The 26,883-nt window shown below is 30.4% G+C and overlaps 1 long non-coding RNA gene across 1 annotated transcript in view; it reads right to left on the minus strand.

The window, feature by feature from the left end:
* The window catches only part of LOC132922807 (uncharacterized), a 50,789-nt gene that overhangs the window by 11,448 nt on the left and 12,458 nt on the right, over nt 1–26,883 (minus strand). Inside the window, exons 2-3 of the long non-coding RNA XR_009661051.1 lie at nt 14,004–14,140; nt 4,673–4,784 (exon numbers count right to left, since the gene is read on the minus strand). This is a non-coding gene — a long non-coding RNA (uncharacterized LOC132922807). The remainder of the gene's footprint in view (nt 1–4,672; nt 4,785–14,003; nt 14,141–26,883) is intronic.

The following is a 26,883-nucleotide window of genomic DNA, read 5'->3' on the forward strand; positions in this document are numbered from 1 at the left end:
ATTACCAAAAGTTTGCCGTGATATGAATTTCCGGCACGATATTATATTCTGAGTTAAGCCTTTTAAGGTACAGTAAACTAATTTCAAGTGGTTTTATTTGTCTATGCTAAAGATAAACAAAAATAGTAGAACATATATTGGGATTATCGAAAATTACTTGGTAAAGTGTGTATCTACTCCTGAGGTGGTCATAGGTTTTGATCATTTCGGAGAAGTTTAGTCTCGTGAAAGATCCAATATAATATGTCCAGTCAGGAAATCAAGAAGAGTGTTATGATGTTTAATCAAAATAATGCCACAATACTAAAATATGCACATATATTATTTTTAAGTAAAATTTTATTTTTTCGTAAAAAAATCTCTGCTTTCCTATTTTAAGCTGTAATAGGTAGGTATACCATTAATTGAAATCTAGATATACTTGGATGTACAAAATGTTATGATTATAATTGTTATACATATCTCGTGCATTTACGAATGAAGTGCATTCTGTACTTGAGCAAACCACACTTTAAATGCAATACCCATCTGAGTGTATTATATTTTATATCATAATAGGTAATAATAATAATACCATACGGTGATGCAGCTGAGGTTGTATTAAATACGAGTAATAACGATATGAATGGAGTCTGTCGAGGTAGTGCAATACGAGTAATACTATCGTAAAAACTAGGAACTGAGAAGAAAGGTCGCCCAAACGTTTCTGTATAATATGCGTATCGTAAGAACGGAAAGTTGGAAATAGTAGCGTGCGATATTATATTCGTCATTTAAGAACTGCAAGTTAGTTTTGTTGGACTTTAATTATACGCCATCGTCGTCGTCGTCGAGTCGTTTTGTCATTTCCTCTGGTAGTGACTGGTGCAGGTGGCGGTGCACCAAATTTGAGTGTGGAGTTCGGAGTGTTCGGGTGTGGCTAAATAGACCATGTACAGTGACGAGGCTGTGGTGGTGGTAGAAGAATGGCGAGGGGGTAGTGAAACAGCGGTTGATTAATCCCCGGGTCGAGCCGGAGACAAAAGTCTCCGGTGCTCGTCAATAATTATTTCGACAACAAACCTCTCCTCAACGACGACGACGTTAAAACTGACGTATGTGTGTGTGTGTGTTGTCGTCGAGTACGTGCAGTGTGAGTCCAAGTGTGTGTGTGTGTGTGTGTGTGCGTATACGAAGAAAGTTGCATACAAAACGCGCGCGCTACCGAGTCATAAATTACAAGTTGGAAGTTTCTCGCCTCCCCCGTCGTCGTCGCGACCCGAGAATGGCATTACTCAAAAGAGTGCGCTTGAAGGCAACGAAATTACACTATCCCCCGACCTCATCCACCTAGCCTGTTTACAAAACACGGGCATCCGCACGAGAGTATACGCGGTGGTAGGTACCAACCATTCGTATTCGTGATAAATCGACCTAAGGGGGTGGGACGGCAAGTCAATTACCAGTGAGCGTTCCACCTTGGAATTTCTCCGTAGAACTTTCACCACTGCCGCACACGACTGTATTGTGTACATGTGCATGTGTACACCGCCAACACCACCACCACCAACACCACTACCGTTGCCGGGCAGTACACGCACACACAAACAAATATTTATGTATATATATATATATATATTATGTACCTAGTTCCAAAGAGTATACGTATATAACTAAATAAGTAACGCGTAGAAGAAAGGTCGGCATATAGGTCGTAAAATGGTAAGGAGGAAAAGGCGTGATTGAGATAGAAAGGGTGTGTGCGTGTGTGTATGAGAAAGAGAGTGGGTGAGAGAGAGAGAGAGAGAGAGAGGTAGAGTGAGAGAGAGAGGCCGTTGCGCGCAAAATTGTTTTCTTTGAATGTGCACACCTATATATGATATACACTAGCTATACAGAATATAATATACCGACACAAAAACGGCGCGACAACGGTCTTTACAGCTGACATGTACAGAGCGATTAGAGTATATTATTATATAAGTATAGTACTAGTTGTGTGCCGATTCGGCGGAGGAGGTGGAAACCAGGAGCACTTGTACTGTAACAATCATTCACGCGACATTTTAATGGATATAATATAATATAATACACGTGTGTATGTGTACATATGCCGTGTGCGTATCCAGTGTGTTTGAGCGCGAAGTTCGACGAATAAAAGCAACGGCCGCAGCAGTCGTTTCGATCCGCTGTAGGTAGGTAACTGACAAAATTGAATTTTCGCACATCCAGTACCTACACGATAATTGATAACGATATTATTATCCGTTAACGCGCCTTTAGTACGCTACTTACGAGGTATCGGTCGAGTGATATACGTACGTTAAATTACAGATAGGTGAACAAGTGTAAATTATATATATATATAACTAATGAAAACGCGTACACATATAGGCGTTAGGCCTGATAATATATTAATTTCTTTAAAAGTAATACATTGATATTATTAATTCTGATTCATACACATTATTTTTATTTAATTTCACAAGTTGGTTGACTTTCATGTGATTGATTATAATATTATTATTAGGAAGATAATAATATGGTTCAGTTTTTTTTTTTTTTTTGGTAAATATCATTTTACAAATTACGAGACCGAAATATACTAGGAATTATTATCATTTATAGATTATAAAATAATTTAGGTTTCCCCAAAAGCATATTAAATGAATGACCCATGTTCGTGCGTAAATCGAACAGCTCATTAAAAATGCAGCAAAGTGCTAAAGTTTTTATAATACTCGTAGTTTAAAAAATGTCGAAAAATTATTTTAAACTACTTCTATTGTAGCTTTTAATACGACGTGTACACAAGTACACGTATTAAAGTCGTGTTAGAACATTTAGTATTCGAGACTGATATTTTAATATTATTTTTCCACATAGCTGAACTTTTAGTGAAAATGTCAAATTGATTTGATTGTAACCATCATAATTTGTTATATGTTAATCATTATACATTTTTAATACGAAATATGAATGAAGTAGCACTGGATTAAAAGTATTTATACTAGAATGCATGTAAATTGCAGCTAAGTGAGTTACCCTTATAAGTGTTTATATGCTTTTAAAATGTCCACTCGTGGCAATGGCGCCATCATATTCTTGTGACCGACTAAATATTAAATGTTAATTAAAAATATTGAAAAATATCTGGGCCAGTTTGAATATGGTGGCTGTTAGCTGCATACCCGCATGTACGACCACTGCTATTTTGCTGCGATGAAAATACCATTGCACAATAATATAGTATATTTCTAAGAAATTACTACTCTCTATGTTTAAGAAAAACACAATTTTATAATAAAGAAATTGTTTTTTAATGAATGGTTAACACCCAAAACCTCCCTCAGTTACATCTTTGGCCTCAGTAATGAAAATAAATAACAATGTAAGTTATTGAATGATATTATCGAAAATATTTTAATTGAACCAAAAGGGTTCGTACGTAAAGGTGTCATAATGAACCTCAAAGTAATGAAATCGTCATTATGAGCAGTTGCGATAAACGTAGGTTCAACATTATATTTTATCGAAAATATGATTATAATTGATAGTCGTGACAAACAATAATATATTAACGTTATACGTAAACAAACTATTGTAAAACAAAACCATATTTCTATTCCCGTAAACGGGCCCGACAAGATCCAAGTTTCTGTTTATTAGAGTAGTGTTTCGTTTCGAGTATGTTGTTTGATCGGCGACTAAACGGATACTATAATATTATTTAATATTGTTAATATTTTACTCGATGTCGATGTCGGTACCTTTACGATTCAATAATATTTTGGTGTTTTTTTTTTTTTTGTTCGTTAAGTGTCTGCCGAATAACGTTTTAATTGCGTATACCTGTATTATGAAATATAATTAAGTCTATTGGCAACAACTGTACCATAAAAATATATATCTAACTATCGTCTGTGTGATAATAATATAGCAATAATAATATATACCAATGCAGCGCAACGCTAGAAATGTAAATCAAACTCCTTTTGTTTGCGGGTAATTGGCCAGCGCAAATGTATCTCGGATACGAGTAAACCGAGAAAACGTACGTATTTCACGAGTCCATTGAAAACGGGTGATACTGCTGTCGGCTACATTTATTTATAATGTTAATTTAAATTTGTCACATTGCTTTTTTTATCATGCCTAATGATTGTCCTCGTTTTAAACCGTCAATGTGTAATAGTGGGGTAGCAAGACAAATAATGTACTTACAATAGAAACATTGTATGGGAACTACGACTGCATATTAATATAATAATGATAACAGTATTTATTTAACAACTTATATTTATTATGGATTAAATTCACTTCTTATTATCGTACTATAATCAATCTGAAGTAATTGTACTATCATTGGTTGTGAATCTCACTCGTACAGCCATCGGATTTTTAAGATTTTCATCGTTTGTAATTATTGTTAGATATTATATATTTTGTAATGTTTATTTGTTTAATTGAACACTAATGGCTATTATTATTATTGCATATTAATATTTAGCTAGTAAACCACCTATCTATTATACCTTCTGTTGATTATCACGACGATTTTTTCTATTTTAAGAAATGTAGTTTTTGTAGTGTTTTTCTCACACCTTTAATAAAATAATAACTATGATTTTGAAATTAGAAGCGAATTTATAAAATGTAACTATATAAAATAATAGTAAATAGGTATACATACCTTTATAATATATTTTATAATGTATACTATGATTCTGTGTTTTCAAGCACGCTGAACATTGTTGCCATTTCTTTGATTTTTTTTTCGGTTGGATTGGAAAATAATATGTTTCCTATAAAGAAAAATATTTATTTTAACAATCAATGAGTGAGTTATTATTGTATTCTAAATTATACAATATCGTAATTTGACATATTATTAAGTATTTATATGTTATTGTAACATGCGCCGAATATATTACAAAATATCATCCTCAATTCAATAAAAAAAAATAAAAATATGGAAGAATTTCAAAAGACAAAAAATATGTCAAAGATATTATTATAGCAAATATAATTTGAATAATATTATTAATAATGGTCACCTTTTTACAAGTTTCTTTTGTTTATTCAAAATTTCTCGTATATATTACTTGCTTTAACCACAAACGTTATTTAACCCCTTTATAGTTTTCGGCTTTAAAGGAAAACCGCATGACAGATAAATCGGCCACCACATTTTCGGCGCTTATATCGTTCATAAGCTATATAAATTAATTTTATAGGTAGTTACAGTTTTCTGCTCGAATATGTGCAAGTAATACCCAATTATTGAGTAGAAGATAATATAATATTTTATCCTGATTTAGGTAAACAGTACCTATCATATTATATTGGTACGAGGTTCATAATATAATATTTCATTATCACGAAAGTATACTGAAAAAAAATTGAATTTCAAAATTTCATTCTTTTTAATATCAAAATACAATAAACGATTAAACTTCGATTTCTTATCAAGAGCAAACCTTCAGAACTTTTAGATTGCCTAACTTTTATTTTAAAATATAATTTGACCTTTAGTAGACGGGTAATGCATTAACTGTAACGCATTGAATGTAAATCAAATGTAAACTACAAGCCTTTGTAAATATTTATAAGTTCAATTGCATCGCCCAATAAAATTTTACGCAGTGGACTTTGCTTTTAAATAAAAAATAAAACAAAACAAATATTATCAAATAAGTATCCAATAAATTGTTATAGGGTTTTTAAACCAATAATGTATATTTAAAGTCCTCAAAACGAACGATGTAAATAATACTAGTGTTTAATTTAGTTATTTCACGTGAATTTTCGCACCATATATTTATATATATATATAGCGTCATTCTAAATAGATTTAAGTGTTTGCTTCCACCGGAATCATTACTTAATGGCGTGATGTTGTGGCAGGAAGAGGTAGATGCGGTACTAACTGTGACAGGGTAACTGGTTGAGAAACGTATAATAGGGATTTACTTGCTGGTAAACTTAAGGGGGTTCGCTGGCCTAATTTCCAGCGTAATTTATTCATTTTGGCGATAAGAAATAAAAATTAAATTCCCGCCAATGAACCTGATAATTCAATCTCGAGATATGAACATTGTTACATATTGCTGAATAATTACGTAACGTCGTCGTAATCGTGTCGACGAGCGACGCCTCCGGCACCACTACAACACAACGAGACCAGTGGCGGCAAGGAGATGGGTTGTATGACGACAGCGGCGGCGGCGGAATCCTTAATAATTATTATTTATCCGGTTTTCTCGGGCGCAAAGTTTTCCTCGCAAACTTTCCACCCTTTCTATTCCCTTAACCATCGTCGGCGTCGTCGTCGTCGTCGTCGTCGTTGCCGTCGTCACCGTCGCTGTTGTATTCTTTACCCGCGCCGTTGTCGTCTTTCTCTCTCTTTCTCTCGCACACGTATTAGGGTATATATATATATATATATATGTTTATATGAATATATGTATATATACATACAGTGTACACGTAGTCCCATTCTAAAATATAATGTATTCTGCGAATAATAACTTAGGAATTTTGTGTGCCAGAGTACCCTCAACCAACCTCGGACGACTTTAAGTGTTCGCCATGGCCCACACACTACGCGTAGACAACATATATATATATATATATATATATGTATATATTTCTCTCGTTCTCGCTCGCTCTCTTATTCTCTCTCTTTCAGTCTATCTAGTTGGAAACCCGACGAGTTCGCGGTAAAATTAATTAGTTTTAAACTCGGGGGCCCGTGCCCAGAAAGTCTTAAATTATGGATCCCCTCACCGCTAGTCCTACCGCCGCCCACAGCATTTTCCCTCGTCGCCGACAACACTGCAGTTGGTCCCTCTCTCACACTGCCGACTCGTCTTAATTTTCGCCAACATCGGGCGCTAAATTTGATTTATTACGTAATAATGTATCAAAAGGCGCTCTCTCGGATGGAGTCCCGTAAATCAACGGTATAATACAATTTTATAGAGGATGGGAGTGGTAGATGTGAAATGGAAAGAGGATCTCCGCACCCTAAAGGATACCGGAAGAAAACCGAAAAGGACAAAACATTTTTCAAATGCCCAGAGGTTTGTGTTTGAATTTCCCACAAAATCGCTCTAAAAAATAATTAACGGACATACTAACTTTAATGGTATAGACGTATAGTTTTGTATTTGATTGATTCATGTTATAAATTTTTGCATAATATGACAAATTTGCTATTCGTTATAGCATTGTGTTAATTTATTAAAGTTTAGCAAGTTAAAAAATAATAAATTATTTATTATTTTAACCAAATTTAAATTTTTTACCATTGATGATGAATTTAGAACTTTAAAAAATATTACTTTTATTTATTTATTTAACCATTTCAAATGACAGAATAGTTATATTAGTTTTTAAGTAACGATAATAATTACAATATTTAAGAATTCAAATTATTATATTATTGTACTTCGACCGTTTAACTATTATTGTTTTTCGTAAAGCGATGTTTATAATATATAAAAGCCGTTAAACTTATTAGAATACAGACTTATCGGATACCGTTTATAAAGTCACTCAAGTGTGTTGACTTTTCCTCAGGTGTTATGCTTTCATTATGGGATAAGGTCATATTATATCTATAAAAACATTTAATACGTGAACAAACTGTTTGTATAAAATATTTTTAATTTTAATTTAATAATCAGCTTGTAATATTATTTGGGAAAAAAACTTTGAAAAAAAAGATACTAATGAAATAAAAATTTGTGTAGGTAAAATATTATTTTATTAAAACAGTTTATGAATCTATTAATATTTTACTAACGAATCATATTTTCTATGTAGATTAATTTTATATTACTTTTGATTTTATTCTTTTTTTCTAATATTGTATTAAGCTTTGTTATTATTCAAATTGTTTTTAAAATGTTTGTAGTTATATTTTTAGCTACATAATATATAATCTTTATATAATGATATGTTATTACTTATTTATGTAATTTCAATAGTATTTTAAGAGTTATTAATATAAAACAAAATTTTTATAACTATGCATATTTTTTTTCTTTTATTAAATATTTAAGTAAAAGCAATAGCTATTAATCATATGATAATGATAAAACCTATGCCTTAAGTCAATTGAAATTTTATTTCGCGCTATTTCGTACAATAAAAATGTAAATCATACATTTGAACAAGACAAAATATTTCAATAAATATTTAGGTATACTTATGCAAGTGTTGATGGTTAGTGTCGAACTAATGCCGTGTGTCATTTTAATATATTAAGTAATAAATTGGACGTGTAAAAAGTGTTAAATGTGTATAATTTGTATTAGTTAATACAGTGTGTTTATTGTATTATAGGTATTTATATAGTGGGTAACGAATGTTACATAGTTAATGGTCAATAGATGCGAATATTATGTAGTTAATACGTATAGTAACATATTAACAGTAACATCTATGAATTAAAATACAAATTTTTTCGATTTATTAAATCCAATGCTTTACACGTAGCTTCCTAGGTTACTGGATCTTACGTTATTTTATTAGCATTTTTGGAGATTTATATTAATATTTATATTAATATTTTTAATATTACCATCAATCATAGACGAACCTAAAAACCTATATGTTGCATATAGTGCTGTTAGTAGCAGTTTACTTGTAAATAAGGAAAGTCGCATAATAATTTAAGAGCATCAGAAACTCAATTTCAAATAATATTACTTTATAATATACCAATTATATTATAAAACTTATGTCACCATTTGAAATGTTATAAATAATTTTGAATATGCCTATGTATTTTGTGTTTGATTTAGCAAATAACATAACATAATAATTTGGTCTACATGTTTATGAAGGTGGTCATTAAAAAAAAAACATATTTTTAAGCGAGATTTAAGGCGAGTAAAAAAAAAAATACCAAGAATTTGATATACCAATCATTCTTAGTTCTATGGCTCCGTGTAATAGTTATTTAAAATTATTTCATTTTTGTTATGAAACGTATTTAAAAATAAACGAAATATGTAAACGGTAATGTCGAAATCTGCTTTTCGTCGGTACATAACTTTGAAGTAAATCCAAATAAATTATTGATAATAATTTATTTCATAATTAAATATCGGAAAAAATGTGATATTTCATTTTGATATTCAAACATTGATGATAAATATGACAAACTATAATCATCACAATATTATGTGTATGGGATGATTGTAGATGATTAGATCTTTGTTTATTTTATACGGTATTTGCTGCTGAACGGTAAATACCCAATCGCAATACAACTACTACTAGCGACTACTTATATTATGATAATGTAAAGGTACCTCGGCGCGTATACTGGATTTGCTCGCATAAAACGCTATAGATAAGATTATTAATATATTTTAAATAAGACACACCAAGACTCAATTAAAAGTTTTGTTGTTCTTATAATTTAACGTTTCCGAGTTGCACATGTCCACACACACACACACACACACACGCGCACACACACACACACATACACGCACGCACGCACACACACAGTATATCCGTGCCATAAGAAGCAGCCATTTTGTTTGTTGTTAGGCTTTGCATAAATTTTATCGTGCAAAACTCGAGAAAGAGCTCTTCCTCCCACCGGTGCCCGCAGTGTACGGTGCACGCACCCGGGTCGGTGTATAGAACGTATTCAGGACGCGGCATCATACTTTATACATATTCGTATAATGCGAAATATACCGCCACGCCTTGAATTTCAATCTGACGACGGCGACGTTCGTGTTATACGCGAAAGGCACACGGATGGAATTTTAATATCAACAACAGACATCGAGACAGTGTAAAACGGGAGAAAGAAACTTTGTAGTATAGGAACCCGTCGAGTGCTCGCCGCCTTTGTGACCCCCACCCTCCCGCACCCGCAACGCAACGCGACGCCGCCTGCCGCCGTCCTTGTCCACGGTTGCAGTTGTACGAATCGCGTACAGGCGAAGAGGGTCGTGATGTAGCTCGGAAAACTCGGATGTATATAATAATATAATATAATATATATTGTACACGTGTGCACTGCGTATATTATGTATTATTTGCACAGACACACACATACTCAGAGGTGTGTAGTATTGCACAATGCGGTTTTTATTAATTTAAGACGTGTATTATTTGTTTGTACTTATTCATATATTTGCGATAAACTTTTTTTATTGATAACTCTTTATTTTTTTTAGCTTTCATCTTGTGGTGCTTCTGAAAAACCCTTCCAACGATTTCTATTGTCTGCTTCTTCCAGCTCCTTATGCTGTATCATTTTATAATCTACCTGATTTTAAATCTTTTTTTACAATAAATTTAGCCAACGTTGTCGAATTATCCTTCTGTGATTTATTTGGTCTATTAACTAAAGGCAGTAGTTATATCACCCAACTTTTCGAAGCTCATCATATGGGGTTGACCCATTCTAGTCTTTTCGTGGCAAATATTTTTGGATATTTGGTTCATAGAAGATTCTCTTGATATCTGTACCCGACATTCATGTTACTTTCGTACTATCCTGTTTCCGTTCTACGTATAATATATGCGTGGATCCATGGACTTATTTCCAAAAACATTCCTTTCAAAGGTTGGATACTTTATTTTTTTTTTTAAATATATGTTTAAATAAATAAACAAATTGTTAACAAATTAATATATTAAATAATCCATGTAGAATCTATGCCCATTTAACTAATTCACTGAGAAAATAGAAAATTCTGTAATATATTTTAAATTGTAAAACAATTAAGCAATTTATATTTATACTATACATAGATTAAATTGCAATGGTATGTTTAATTAAGAGTCTTATATCATTTTATAAATTTAATAAAAAACTTTACATGGAAAAATTTCCATAAATCATTAGATTTTAAATGATTTTTAAATAATGTCATGTGCGTAGAAAAAATATATTTATAGAAACTGACTTTAATATTATATCTGTGTTAAATATACATCACTATATCAGTGTCAAACGGGAATTACGTCAAACAGTTTAATTCAGATACAAAGTGTCCCTCGGTGGTTAACTAATTTAAACCGAGGGTAATACTAACTCCGTTATCCTTTCACTTTGAATAAGTTGTCCATTGTCTATTGAATAATAGTGATCAGATCATCATGACAAAAATAAACCGTAAAGTTATTATAATATTTTCTAGGTATGATCGGTTAGATCAGGTATTCGATAATAGCCCTTTCTTAGCTAGCTTCTGTATATGAAAATATAATAGAAACGTATTATAATACAGGTAAGTTCGAAGATAGTCTTCGGAGCTGAGTCAACCGCTATAGAACCTATGGTCAAGCATTATACATAAACAATACGTAGGTATCAATATTAAAAATTTACGAGTGTAATAATGTGGCCAATTATTTCGGTAAATGTCTTTGTTTAACAGAAATATTTTTCATACTCATAAGTCATATTAAAATATCGTATAAATCCAACGTAATAACATAGATAATGTGTTCTTACACTCGAAATTTAATATTTATAATAGATGAATTCGGTGCAATATTAAAGTCGAGAACTCAAAATTCGTTCTGCTGAATTCAAATTGTCTATGCTGTACGTTCGTAAGACTGAGATAACACATATGTGAGCGTGTCTATCCTCCTCGTGAGGAAAAACGTTTTCTCGACGAGTATGAGATTCTATGAGATTATATGAGATAACCTAACCTAACCGATGCTAAGGGGTGTGGGTCAATATAGTGGCATTTTATCGTGCACCGTGTACCGACTTCAAATAACTGCACTTCACATATTATATCCTTTTCTGCACGTATGTTTATACAATAATATATATATATAGGTTTATTTGTGTGTGTGTGTATGTTTATGTGTGTGCGCGCTCGCATATTTATATAAACCGTGTACGGCGAGTAGTTTTAGTGGTTTTCTCTCCAAATCTCTACTTCTCTCTTTCCACCACCGAAGTATTCTTAATGCCCGGTAAACGCGATAAAGTTTTAACGGCCCTTTTGGTTTTACGATACACGTCGAGCTCAGTGGCAACGCAGGAGCAGATAATGAGGTGTGCGGTGTGGGGTGGATGCCTTCTTGCCGCCGTCGGAAGATTTTGTTATTGCCACCGCTTGTACCGGCCGTCCGTGTGTCTCGGTGTGCGGTGGTGGTGCGTGTTTAAATACCATTAAAATCCGCCACTGGGCCCGCCTTATCTCGACGCCTTAACAGCAAACAAAGTTTTGCAAAACGAGAGACGAGACCGTTCGTCGTCGTCGTTCCGCGAGTATGGATTGGACGTGGGTATGGAGGTGGCGGCTGGTAGCAAATGCCGGCGGATCGTCGTCCGTGGTGTAGGGTGGAGAGAAACGGGACGGGGTGAGCGCAAGTAGGTACTCGGAAAGAGGAAAAGCCCTACGAAAAAGTAGCTAAACCCCCCCGCCCGTCACACCGTCATTACGTTGCTTTTATATATTATACGCCCGGACTTTTCGACCCGTTCGCCAATTCCATCTCCGACTGTTCATATTAAAATATACGCACGGCTCGCTTATAATATATAATTATGTATTTATATATATATATATATATATATATGTATATACACACACACATACACACATAATTATAATACTTCAAGGCGAGATGAGACGACCTAAGTGCTATGTGCACGCTCATCGCCCCTTATTGTGATACGTGACGTATTGTATATAATACACCCAGTTGCGTTCACTTGTTTCTGTCAGAGACTGTAGTACCAGGAATCTTATTCGAATAATATATATGAATATTAAATATGCATGTACCATATTATGAAGATCAGTTGACAAAATGAAACGAGAAACATCACGCTCGTATTATTATATTATCATTCGATTGAATTATTTAAATCATTAGGGAGAAAGGACGGCGATGGAAAATGGCGGGTTATCAATTATTATTTCATATTTCATTATGAAAAGAGAAAGTTTTTTATTCGCGCCGAGTAAATCTGAACCACCTTGACGAAAATATATGAAAAAAGAAACTGGAAAAATTATATTTTAAACTCTACACGTGTGTTTCCATCATTCGATTCGAACTGCGACACAACTACTCGTATATGCAATAAATCTTATAAATTCACACAGATGTCAGACAGATGTCTAGATAATACAACACGAAGAACTATTGAACGTATTAAAATATAAATATGAACTGCAAAACTAATTATACAATATATCAATATATGTGCCTATTTAGGTACGCCATAAACTAAATATACATAATACCTACCTATATTCAATATAAAATTACAAGATAATATTGTACATATCCTTGGATAATATAACAGTTATGACCAGAACAAATATACCGATTTCGTAAAACTAAAGAAAATAAATACATTCAATTTTGGTGGTACCCGTCCAATTTAAGTATAATAAAGCAGAGTACTATAATTTGTGCGTGGTAAATTTGAATTGAATGGAAAAAAATAACGATGATTCTGAACGAATACGTTTAAAATTGCAAGTATCCACAAATCATATATTTAAATTACAAAAACATAACTAAAATCATTATTTTTTATTTAAATATTGTTCAAATTTGAAGTTTAAATGCTTATAATAATAATCGTGATTATGTATTTTTTATTTTTTTTAATGTTATTTAAAATAAAATTTAAGAAGATCCTTTTATTAAATTGTCAAATTATTTTACCAAATTTATATTGATAATAATATTTTTAGAAAAAAAAATCTAAATTTTCAAATATCTAAAAATTATTTTTAAGTTATCAATAACTTTAGAGTATAGACTCTTTTTAAAGAGTCAAAATATTGTTATAGAATTATGCCAAAAACTGTTGTCAAAAACTGATTAAAATGTAATTATAAAGCAATGCACAGATCATTATATTAAAATGTATCCATTCATCTGTTCATCATTTAAATCAGAATTTAAACAAATAATCATTAAAGATAGAATTTTAGAACCATAAAATAATTTAATTGTACCTATAGATTATAATAAATTAAATTAATATAAATTATTACCTTGTAGGTACTGAAAATATTTGTGTCCATCTAGGCGTTTTTTATTCTACTAATTGCTTGTTCATTATACCTTTGAATTTCTTGTAGGTATGTGGGTTTCCATGGAGTTGGTTATCATTTTAAATGCGTTCTCAAATCTGAAATAAAATTAGAATTGTTTGAGTTGTCAAATGTTTTTTTTAACGTATATTAAGTGTTTGTTTTAATTGTCTGGGTATCCATATATTATAGTTGGTCAGTTAGTGCATTTAGAATTATATGTAGGTACTAGGTACACATAATACAAATAATTGTAATATTATGATGAATTATTATGTTATCATTGAAATTATACGTAATAGTATTTAGTAGTTAGACCTTGGAAATGTGTTTAGTATTTACATGTAAACTATGAGTCGAGTAGCAAAAATAGCGTAAATAACGACTTACACAATATATAATTTAATACTACATTCATATAACCAACATTTTTCAATAATTAAACCATGATTAACATCAAAAGAATTTGAAACCTTTTTGCATTAACGTACAAATTGTATTCGCTTGAAATCATTATTGTTTGTTAATAATGATGACGTAAAATAAAAATAAAAACATTTACATAGAAAAAATTAATAAAATAAGGAAAATTTGGTTATTTCAATGGTAACTTGAATTATGCACGACAATATTGAATGCTTTTAACAAGTGGCATTTATAAAGTTGTTGGAGCGTATGCAGCTGCGGTGATTCTACTATAAGTCAAGAGAATGAAAGAGGATTTGAATGATGTAGCTAAGTATTTGGTATTTTCCGTTATTGTTCTAGAACGATGTTCTGTAAGAATGATTGCACTTACAGCTATCATCGTTTCTGCAATGCGTAAATACATTTTGAGATTTATCAACTATATTCCGGATTAATTCAGAATGTTCTAATCTTTGGAGGTACAGTAACATAAGGTTCTCACTAAATAACACCGACTAAAAAGTTATTATACCCGACATATTCTATAAACACAATAGTTATTTATTGTATATTTTCAAAAGGTCTTTTTTCTTAAATTATAAAACAAATTATAAGCAGTCTATAAGTATTTTAAAATGAGTTTTTATTTATTTTTTTTTTAAATTTATAATTATAATATATTATATTATATTTATAATTAACTATTCAACTTGACTGCTATTAAAAAAAAAAAAGTTACATGATATTTACTTTTAATTACTTTAAAAATATTCTACTAATATTGAACAAGAAAAAAAAAGAAAAATATTAACCTAATACCTATTAGTTAGTTATAATATATTTTAGTAGAATAAGTTTATCATAGTAATGTACTAAAGTATTAATAACATTTATTATTAAATAAGTAAGTAACTGATTCTTGTATTTAATTCAAGAAAAAAAAATAATAATAGAATTGTTATACATTTATTTTCATTTGACGTATGAAAACTACATAAAAATAAAAATCTAAAAATTTTACATTATAGAGTAATTTGTTTTGTATAAGTTTGGTTATCTAAAAAACTATATGTCAGTATTTGTTCAATTTAAAAATGTACTTGATTTGTGTAATGTATAAAATATTTTTCAAGATTATGAATAAAAATTGATTATTTTATTATGATGGATTTTATTCAGAGATATTATAAATCATACTTTACATATAAATATAAATTAAAAACCTTAATATATATTAAAAATGGCAGGTTATAAGATATTTTTAATGTAGGTATACAATTCATTCAGGTCTAAATTATTCCCAAAAATAGTTTAATATTCTATTATTGATTATGCTATATTTTATTATACATATGACGTATGTATAATATCCCTTATCATGATATTATAAATAGAAATACGATTTTTTTTTTTAATTAAGTAAATTTTGATTCTTCAATGGTATTCATTCATAGTTAATATGGTATTCGCAATTCTATCGATATCAAATAAATTGAAAACTAATTTATTTATTTATATATTTTTTTCATATTTAGTATTTACCTTGTTATCTAAAAACGAGTTTTCACTTAAACCTTGAAAACGATTAATAATAAAACATAATTTTTGGTTTTTAAATGTAAAAATATACGTACTGTAAAAAAAATAAAATGGTAGAAATAGACATAGGTAGGTAATCAAACTTTTTTGAAGACATTTTTTTAATTTAGTATTAAAATTAAGTAATATGGCTTGGTATAGATTAGAGGTTATAATTATATAATATTTATATCGAAAATTAAATTTTTGGTTTTATAATAATTAGAGGACCAAGCTAGTTGTGATTTTTAGCTAAGCTGTATGTAGTAATACATTTAGGAAAGTTATTAATTAAAATCCTAATAACCTTTATTTCCTAAAGATACACAAATTAATCATCAAAAAATATTTATTATAAATAAATAATAATATGTACATAAATAATTTAAAAAATAAACCACATGTTCCAATAGCATTATAAATGCCATTAAATTATAGTTTCAGCCTTTAGTTATCTTGAAATAACCTAAATAATTTAAAAAAAAAATTGTATTTATTATTAATTATGTTTAATTTTTAGTTATATACACTCATATTACTCGAAGATGATGTAAAATGAAATTTTTAATTGGATTAAATTTAAAATACATTAAGTAGGTATTTTGTTAATTTGTATTTAAATTATTTATACGTAAGATATTTTCTTATTTTTGAAAACATATGTTGGATTTTGGGTTTTAATATTTAAATTTTTTATTGGCTTTGATTTATAAAAATTATATTAACAAAAAGGTGGAATAAAAATAATTTATCACTTTTAAATATTTTTTTTCTTATTCTAACTTTAAATATATTTTTATTTTACACAATTTTAAGATTTACAAAATTTTGTATATAAGTAATAAGTAATTACTTATCAAACCTGAAATCATAAAACGGAATTAATTAACTTGATACATTTATTTGTTCGGTTTTATTGAATTGAACATTTTTAGGTAGCTTAAAAAAATATGGATTTTTTGCCAATGCGGCTATTAAAGTGGAAGCAAAATTTTCTAAACCAATTTGTTAGCTGTTGGTCTATGGCAGATAATATATCGTCAACTCGTGGCTATCCGTTTATGCGTAGTGTGAACTGTGTAATTAATAATATACGTTTGCGTGTGTAACTAATGTATAAAACGTATTAGTTGCGGAAATAGTCACGAAAAGGATCTATTACAGAAATTCTTATCATAATGTATATTATATTATTTAAAAGCGACACAAACACGATATACGTATAACGTGTGTATGTGTGTGTGTTTGTGTATATACACACAGACACATTATACATATACATATATATTTATATGTATATTATATATAGCTGTTACTTCCAACTGGCAAGCATTATACGAAATGGCGATATTATGATATAATAATATTATTGTATAAGAAAGTACGCTTTCTACAGCGGCCGTCATAAATATACGTACGCGTAGCATTATTATGATTATTGTTCGCCGTATAATAATATATTTCACTCAAACAGCGCTCCCTTCCCCGACAACACCCTTAAAGTCGGAGCAGCACCCCCTCCCGACAATCCGTCCGTCAGTCCGATTACTGACTCTGCCGCCTTCGACCGTTGAGAAATGCGAGTGGCGTGCGCGCAAATAGATCACGACCTACGTCGTACCGCGACACGTCCGAGGGCGGTTTGACGAAGGTGCGGCCGCCGAAACGAAAGGGTTCATTCGTTATTTCATCCCCACAATGAAATATACATATGATGTGTTTCTTCTAGTAGATTCCTCAAAAGTTATTCTTATACCCAGTTATAGTTACCAAAAATACATAAGCGTATCATTTAATTTCAAGAGCTTTGAATCAATTTAATACCTTAGAGTTGAAAATTTAAAGTTTTTTTTATTACTAGAATAAAAAAAATATATATTAAAGATATTAGCCACGTTCATTTTTCAGGAATGTTTGAATTTCGAATTTCAACGAAATTAGACATATATACGAAATATCTAATAATTTTTGTTTTTATTAAGTCAAATCTTTTTGAAATGACGCGTAAACGGATGATTTCACACAATTCTTAACCAAAATTAAATTTAAAAATGTCATACCTTCCTGATGCAGTAACTCATTTACTCAGTGTTTACCTACGTCCTCGTTTTTTTTCTTTTTCGACTGATACTAAAGGTAGCTCTATTATATTATTACTACTCCGAGATGTTCACACCAACCCACCTACACTATATTATAGTATTATAATAAATTATAATCATATACCAAAACGTGGATGCGAGTTGTATGTGGCCGCAGGGTCAAAGGAACCGAATATAATATATTATTATAATATCGCGTGTGTATATGTGTAGGTATACCATCATATACACACGACGGTGGTCGGTGCCGCAAAGGGGTTAAGACAGTGACGTGAGTGACTGTCTGGGCGGGAGAGGAGTAGACGAAAGGGACGATGCATATTCATGACGACGACGACGACGACGGCGACGGCGACTACTACCACTACGACTACGACGAAGTGCGTGCGTGCGTGTTGTGTGAGAATTCTGTCGACAAGCGCTGACGGATATAATATAACAGCCATGTATAGCTATTCTTCTTCTATATATTTCTCAGACGCTCCGTTCGCGTACCGTCGCCATCCCACCACACTTTGCTGCTTCCACCGCGCTTTATCTATATACACCGTGTCCACCGACACGGTTGTTATTTACTTTGCCCTGTATAAACGTGACGCGCTGGGCTTGACATCTCGTCATTTATTAAAAATATCGGTATTTAATAAACAGAGATCTGGGTTGCTGCTGTACGCGTATGCATTTTAATAATTTCTCGGGAACCAAAACCGAAACCAGTTGTGGTTGGTGAGCTGCACGGCGTGGTATAGATTCTTTAAAATATCGTATATTATTTTATAATAATTTTTTTTTATTACGATACGCATAGTTTTTCGAAAAAAAAATGCACAATAATATAATAATTGTATTAATTTAGTAGATCGTTTTGTTATTTTACATTTAAAAACAAAAAAAAAAAAGGTTGGCAAGAGGATACTGTTTTATTGTTCATTAGACGTCGGTGGGTCGCCTTTAGTGGCGATGGCGTTTTAAATTTGAATTCAATGATATACTTTATTTTTATACAAAAAATGTGATTTCGAGAGGAGACATAATAATTAGATCTGCCAGCCTATATATCACCAAGTATATTTCATGATATGACTTTTTTATAAACTTCTTAAAGACATTTTACTTCTAGTATTACGAGTACATTGGGACTTATATATTTTTTTCTGAAAATATTGCATTTATTATATTATTATAGTATTTAGTTATTATAATAATATGTATTTATATAGATTTATATCATATTGTATAAACGTATATAATTCAAAATTCAATTATATATTTTTGAAATATAGTATTTAAATATATATTGATAATATAATTTACCAACATTCCCGCGAATAATGTTTTTAAATTATTAAAAGTAATTAACATAGTTATTTATTGTTTAAATTATTAGTTTCGACAAATTTTAACTTAGAATGTCTATAAAAAATGATTGCCTTTACATATTTTTTAGATTTTGTGGTTTCAGTATGAACTATTTATGAGGAATTTTGTATTCAGTTTCTAAAACTTGAAATAAAAATAAAAATATGTATGAATCTATAACTATAGAATAGTTTGTAAATTTTTGCAATTTAGTCGAATTTTATCAAAAATCTTAATTTAAATATATAAATAAAAAAAAAAATTTTAAAGTAAAAAAACTTATTACATATTTGCTACTATGAATTACCACTATTTTGGAATATCAAAGTATTTCTACGATACCAAAAGATGATGACTGACAGAAAAAAGACATTGTTATAAAATCAATAAAAAATATTAATATTAATATCCATTGCTCTACTTAGAAATCTAAAATATAATGTATGTAATAATACACTGATATAGTGATTTTTTTTTACTCTTTTTAAAGTTAATCTTGGTACTGTGTAATAATAATATTTTTTTCAAATATTTTAAATAGGTATACACAAATATAAAATCTACACTTATCCTGATCGTTTAATGAATTTAAGATATTGTATTCGTATAGAATGAATCTAATGTTTATACTAACAAATTCGTATAATTATGTATACATATGATATATACGATTTTATATAGTTCAGAGTTCAGGTATTTCTATTTATTTTTAAATAAATATTAATTGTTTCTATAGACTTTTAACATTTGTATTATTAAGAATTATTGTAAAAAAAATTATACGCCACTAACGTGTCTACGTAAAAGTTATTTATTATTATTTTTATTGGCCTAAGGCTTTATATAAATATATTATAAACTCGATTTGATCTTCTCCCTCGTTTTGTTAATGCATATCCGGTGCTTACGTTTTATATAATATGTATGTATAATAAGTAGCCTAATTGAAATTGAGACAAAAATGATTTGATACGTCGCACATATACGGCGCCTGGTAGACATTTATCTGGCACGACATATATACGACACGTGAATACTCGTTCACTCTGTTGCTTTAGACAGGCAGAGCCGCAAAGGATGTTGATTAAATTATTCAACTAGACGGTATCATGGAAAGGTTTTTGGGTGCAAAATGTTGATGTCTTCCAGAAATTTAGTCTGCCCGACACCGTAAATCCCAGACGAGTGCTGCAAGCACACGTTTCTTCTCGCTCTTGTCAGGTTAAATTTGACGTGCCATGACGGGCGAGCACGCGTGACGATAAGTTTTACAATAAACAACGACGGAAAGACATGAATGCACTAGGATTAGGTTGATATTTTTGATGCGTGGCGAATTCGTGATGAGTTTGGCACAGGGGTTAATAGAAAAATACGATTTTGAATAACGTAAATGTAAAATCATAATATAAATTATAATTTCTATTCACTATTCCACCGAAACGTTTATATACAGTAATATTGTGATAGTATAACATATATCTGATAGCGTATTTATTTTATATGATTAAATCGAATGAAACTTACAATATATAAATATAAATTATGTATTAGATATTTTTAAAACTTAGAACAGTTATTGGTTAAATTAAAAAATAGTATATTAGAGACACATAAGTACAGTATTTATTGACATAAATCATAATATATTGTGTTTTTTATATTTTTATCAAAATTGGTTATACATTTAAAATAACTATCATGCAATTAATATCAAATACATAGAATTTGTAAATTACGATGTCAATAACCTAATTTCTGTAATATCTTTTGAAGCTTTATGTGAAATTTCTGAAGTAGGAAATCTGCATACAAATTGCATTATAGGCAGATTATTTATCTTTGTATATGGTTAAGGAGTAATTCTAGTTGTTTTCAATGTCTGTATTAAAATACTTTGAGGTCTCTTGTTTAGTAGGAATATTAGAAATAATACGTAATAGGTATATCCAACTATTAAATTATACATTATACAATTTTTCATGATTATTTTAAAGGATTTAATGTATTATTTATTATTTCTATAATTATATTGTATTTTTTAAAATAATTTAATAATAGTTTATTTTTTGTTGGTAAATGTTTAAGAATAAAATATATCAATTTTAAGGTAATATCAAGATATACAATGTTCCATTTTTTAATAATTAATTTAATAATTTTTTTCTCGATATTATCATTTTATTAGTGACAAATACTATTAATTTTACACTAAACATAAATTATGATAACATTGTATACGTATTTAAGAAATAAATAACGACTTCAGGTTAAACAATTTCTTATTTCGTATAATTAATATTGATAGAGTTGTGAAATCACAATAAACTTAGACCTTGCAATGACTTATTCAATGACGAGGTGTACTTGACACCTTCTATACAGCAGAGGGTTTCTCTACTTGAAGATTTTTTTTTTTTTGGTAGAAATAAAAATATTACAAGTCATAAAAACGGCTGATGGCACACTATTGAAACGATTTTGGCTTTTTTCCTTTTCAAAGTAAGCATTATCATTCATGTAGGTACTATTTTTTTTCTAATACTATACTTAAAACAATATTATTCAATAATTAAATTAAAATCACGCGGCGTCTTAAATAGGCAATTTAGCTACACCATTGTACAGGTAAATTGTTTTTCTGGTGACAAATTCATAAATTATTGTCATTTTTTTATTTTATTCAAACGAACTGTGTTTACTCCGGCTTAAATGTAATTATATCTCTTCGAGTATACAAATTGGTTACGTAGGTCTTATAAATTACACATATACTAAAAATATATACATAGGATATCACACAAATATTTTTATGTTACTCTTACAAAATATAATTTGTATTATATGTGTATTTTTTAATTGCAAATTTATTATTTTAAATTTAAACTTCTAAAAATAGATTTGTATAATATAATGAATAATTATATTATTATCGCATAATATTTCTATCTGAACTATTCGAATATAGAGTTTGTCATAAAAAAAACAAATTGACTATTTTCCAGGCTTATATATACAATTTCAAAGCATTAATAAATTAGTTATTGAAATTGTCTGTATTCATATAAAAAATACATATGACACCATTTTTTAAAACATTGTTAAAAAATTTAAAATATAATTGAAATCGGATTTTTTGTGAGACCCATATATTGAACTTTGAGTTTTTAAGTTCCCCTTGTACCCCTTTAACTAAAACAAAAACGTTGACACAGTTTATCGTATTGTGGTTAAAATGAATAAAGCCACAATAGTTTTATTCTATAAGAATACAATGCCTTATTTATAATTCAATTAAAAATTTAGTTTTCCACATAAAACTTTATTTTATAAAATGCATGCGCATTATAATGATTATATAATTGAAAAAAGAGCATAATATTATTATAACTGTTGGTTGAATCTGGATATTAAAATATAATGGTACATTGAAAAATTATATATATTTATTTTAATAACTATTGCTTGCTAATTATTAAGAATTAATAAATGTATTTTAATACATTTTGTGAGTGTATAACAGTAGGTTTTTAATTATAGCATAACAAAAAGTAATATTTAAACTGCACTTGTCTTATTCATAGCACATAAACGGCTTTATAATTACTTTTGTCATGTATTGGGTTTAATTGACTAAAATTAAATTAATGTATAACAAAATAATATAATTTGATGTAAATTATATTTATATTTATAACAATAACAACTAAATTCAAAATATCATACTCAGATAAACAAAATTAATGAGAAAATATGACGTAATTTCAATTTTGGTTTCAATTTAAAATTAAAATAAAAATAAGCGAAAGAAAGCCGTTTTGTGTTACAATACATTTTACGATGAATAACATGAAATCGAGTACAATAGTGTTTCCTAGTAATTATAACGTCATGAAAATATTAATGCATAATTTGTAACTATAAAAAACTATTGTTTTAGTCATTCACGGTTATAAAGAACAATATTGGTGAATGCAATGTTAATATTTTTGAATGAAAATCTTAAAAACATTTTAGGTTAAACATTAAAGATTAAACGATCAACACATAAAAATAATAATTAACTATGTGATTACACGACATTTTTATTCAACACGCATACATTTTATAAAATCAAGATAAATCGTGATGTAACTAAGCTACATAATTTATTATTATAAAACAATTTTGTTTGTATGAATATTATAGATAAATACACTGTACTTAAATTCGGGTTAATGCTTCTTATAAAATCAAATAATAATTTGTTTTTAGAAATATTTATTTTAGAAAATTTAATACTGTAAACGTAAAAGTATGGCCATAATGAATATGAATTTTATATCCAAATATGAAATATAAACTTTTTAGCATTACATTATTATCTATGTTTTTTATTTTATTATATATAGCCGAATACTACTAAACTCTTTGATTCAAAACATTGCAATAGGATTTTCTGAAACGAATAAGCGTTAATAACATTTATAACGAATACATTTCTTCCTTTTATTCAAACTTTAAGTGCTTATAAAGGAAATAACTGTTCATTTAATATTCAACATTTATTAGATTATTCTACTTCAGATAATAAAGTTAAGAATTGAAGTAAGAGTTACTGTTCTGATCGAGAAATGATGGTAATTTCGCATAATACAGCCAATAAAGGTTTTCTAATTTAATATAGGTACCGTCAATAAAATCTAACTCTAAAATATACATAAAATATGTATTTATCAGTCAATAGTAGCGGGTAAATTACATAAATTATTTATATTTTCTAACATTAAAATTGTATTTTTAAATTAACAAGGACTTAAGAAATTAGCTAATAATTATGCAGGCAAGTGCCTAATCGCAAGTGCTATTTATGAAAAACTGTAATCGCAGAAAATAATTATTGTATTTTAATTTCAAACAACTGACTGAAATCTCTAGTAATACTTAATTTATATTTTAAACACTACACTTGTAATAATTATTGTTTCTATGATCAACATAATTTATAGTGTACAGTTTAAATGTATAATTAAGCAGTCAGCAGATTTCTGGCATGGCCTACGAGTTATCAGTTATCACTAATTGAACTACATCATTTTTTCCCGTAGAGATAATCAAACGAAAAGCTGAAAAAAGCTGAAAGATACAAATCCATGTTCATACTCTGTACTTGGAATCAACTGCAATAGCCGACCCTCAGCGAGCTCTGTTATTTTCAGATGTTAGAACGTAACGTATCAATTTGTACAAAACTTAATTGTTTTGGTAAACGATAATTATACCAACTACACATAGATACGATTAGGGTAAAACGTGTAGAAAAAAGACGAGTATATTATAATAAAATTTACGTTGATGAGCACGATATCAACTTATATATATATATATATATATAATATATATGTACGTATTTTCCTGGATTATAGCAAAAGAGCGCGGAATATTTACAACATACAGTATACATATATATATATTGAAAACATACTAAAATGTTATATATACGTATAATATGTGTGTGTATATAATAGGTATATATAAACAATCGTCCTGTAACCAGCCGTTGCTTGCAGCAGCCGGTACAAGCAATACAATATATATATATATATATAAACATAATATATGTGTGTGTAGATATATTATATATATGTATGTATATATACATATTAGGGGAAAAAATCGATAAGTCGACACACACACGTACGCACAGAGAGACAGGCACGCCGAAGAGCAAAGACTGGGCAAATGGAAATATTCGAAGAAAATCCTGTAGCGAAGAGAATTATTCGCGCAGTAGCCGCGCGCGGAGGGGAAGGGAGCAGAGACGTAGAAAATATATTACATATATATGTGTGAGTGTGTAATCACAAACACACACACACACACACACGCGTATGTACACACAATAAAAGCGAACCCCACACGTACTCTCACGGGCGAATTATAGTATATATATATATATGTGTGTGTGTGTGTGTGTGTGTGTGTGTGTGTGTGTGTGTGTGTGTGTGTACACGGCGGAATGGCAGTAAAAGAAAGGGGTAGGCGGTGGCGACGTAAGGGATTTTAAGCCTGGGGGTTATTACAAATGGCGGCGGCGGCGCGCGGGCGCGGCAGAAAGAAAACGGAAAACGCTGAGAAAATATAGATCCGCGCGGCGCGAGCGGAGTGGGGTCGCCGACTGCGTGCGTGTGCGTGCGCGCTCGCAAACAGGAAACGGTGGAGCGGTACACTGTGTTTGAACTACTTTTCGTAGCGCGCGCGAGACTCCTCCGCTCCTGGCCGCCCGCCGCCGCCGTCCCGGGAATAAGTAAAAGAGGAAAAAGCAATTAAAATCGGTCGCTCCCCATTGGTCGGAAATGTTTTCCACCGTGCGTTCCGCGTGTGTGCGTGTGCGCGCTCGCGAATGCCGTTTCGTTTGCCCGAGGAGGAATCAAGATTTTAAAACCGCCAAACACCTCACCACCCTCCCCCCTCCCCCTCCGCCACCAACATCACCCGCCACGCACACGCTCCTCTCTCGCGCGGTCGCTCGCCCCTCCGAGGGTTTGTCTTCGGTCGGTATAAATATTTTAATAATGCACACGCTGTCGTCCGTCGGTGTTTTTCAAATCCGTTCTACACATTCACAAAATAATTCGTTTTACGCGGAATATTATAATTATACTATATATATATATATGGGTACGCCCGACCCGCACGCACGATCTATCCATATAATATAATATTATATATTTTAAACGGATACCGTTTATCGAGGAAACGAATATTATAAGGTTATTGAAAAATGTCTATAATATTAAAGCGGCAACACGGAATATAATATTATTATGTGCGCGTGGTTAGGCGGCACGACGTGTACGACTCGACTGTATCACCCTCGCGCGGTTCGACCGTCTTCGCGCGCGCCACAACCACCCTAGTCCCGTCATCGCGCTTATTAATAATTATTATTAATATAAATGTTCACCTGCAGCAATCGTCCAACCAGTTACGGGGGGGGGGGGAGGAATCACGACCACCCCCGAAAACTCATCGATCACAACCACAACGGCCTTATAATAATATTATTATACACGTATGCACGCAACTCGGCATAAATGATGTTATTATATACGGTTACGGTCGGTATGGTAAGAAGGGTGTGCGAATCACTATTAAAATAATATTTGAATCGAGTAAACGGACGACCTCTGATATTCGATAAACCGTTATTAAATTATTCAATTATTGGATATTGACGCTTACGAGTTACGAGTTACGACCATAATAATTTACTGATTATATTATATCATAAATAAATACATTTAAAGATACAGTCCTTATTTTCGATCGTGAAATTCGATTTAAATTACGAATTTATTACATCACGCACTATTACAGTCGGGAAACAAATAAGCCGATGAATAATGTATTAT

The sequence above is a fragment of the Rhopalosiphum padi genome, chromosome 2, assembly GCF_020882245.1.
Source record: "Rhopalosiphum padi isolate XX-2018 chromosome 2, ASM2088224v1, whole genome shotgun sequence".
In the NCBI taxonomy this organism is placed as follows: domain Eukaryota; kingdom Metazoa; phylum Arthropoda; class Insecta; order Hemiptera; family Aphididae; genus Rhopalosiphum; species Rhopalosiphum padi.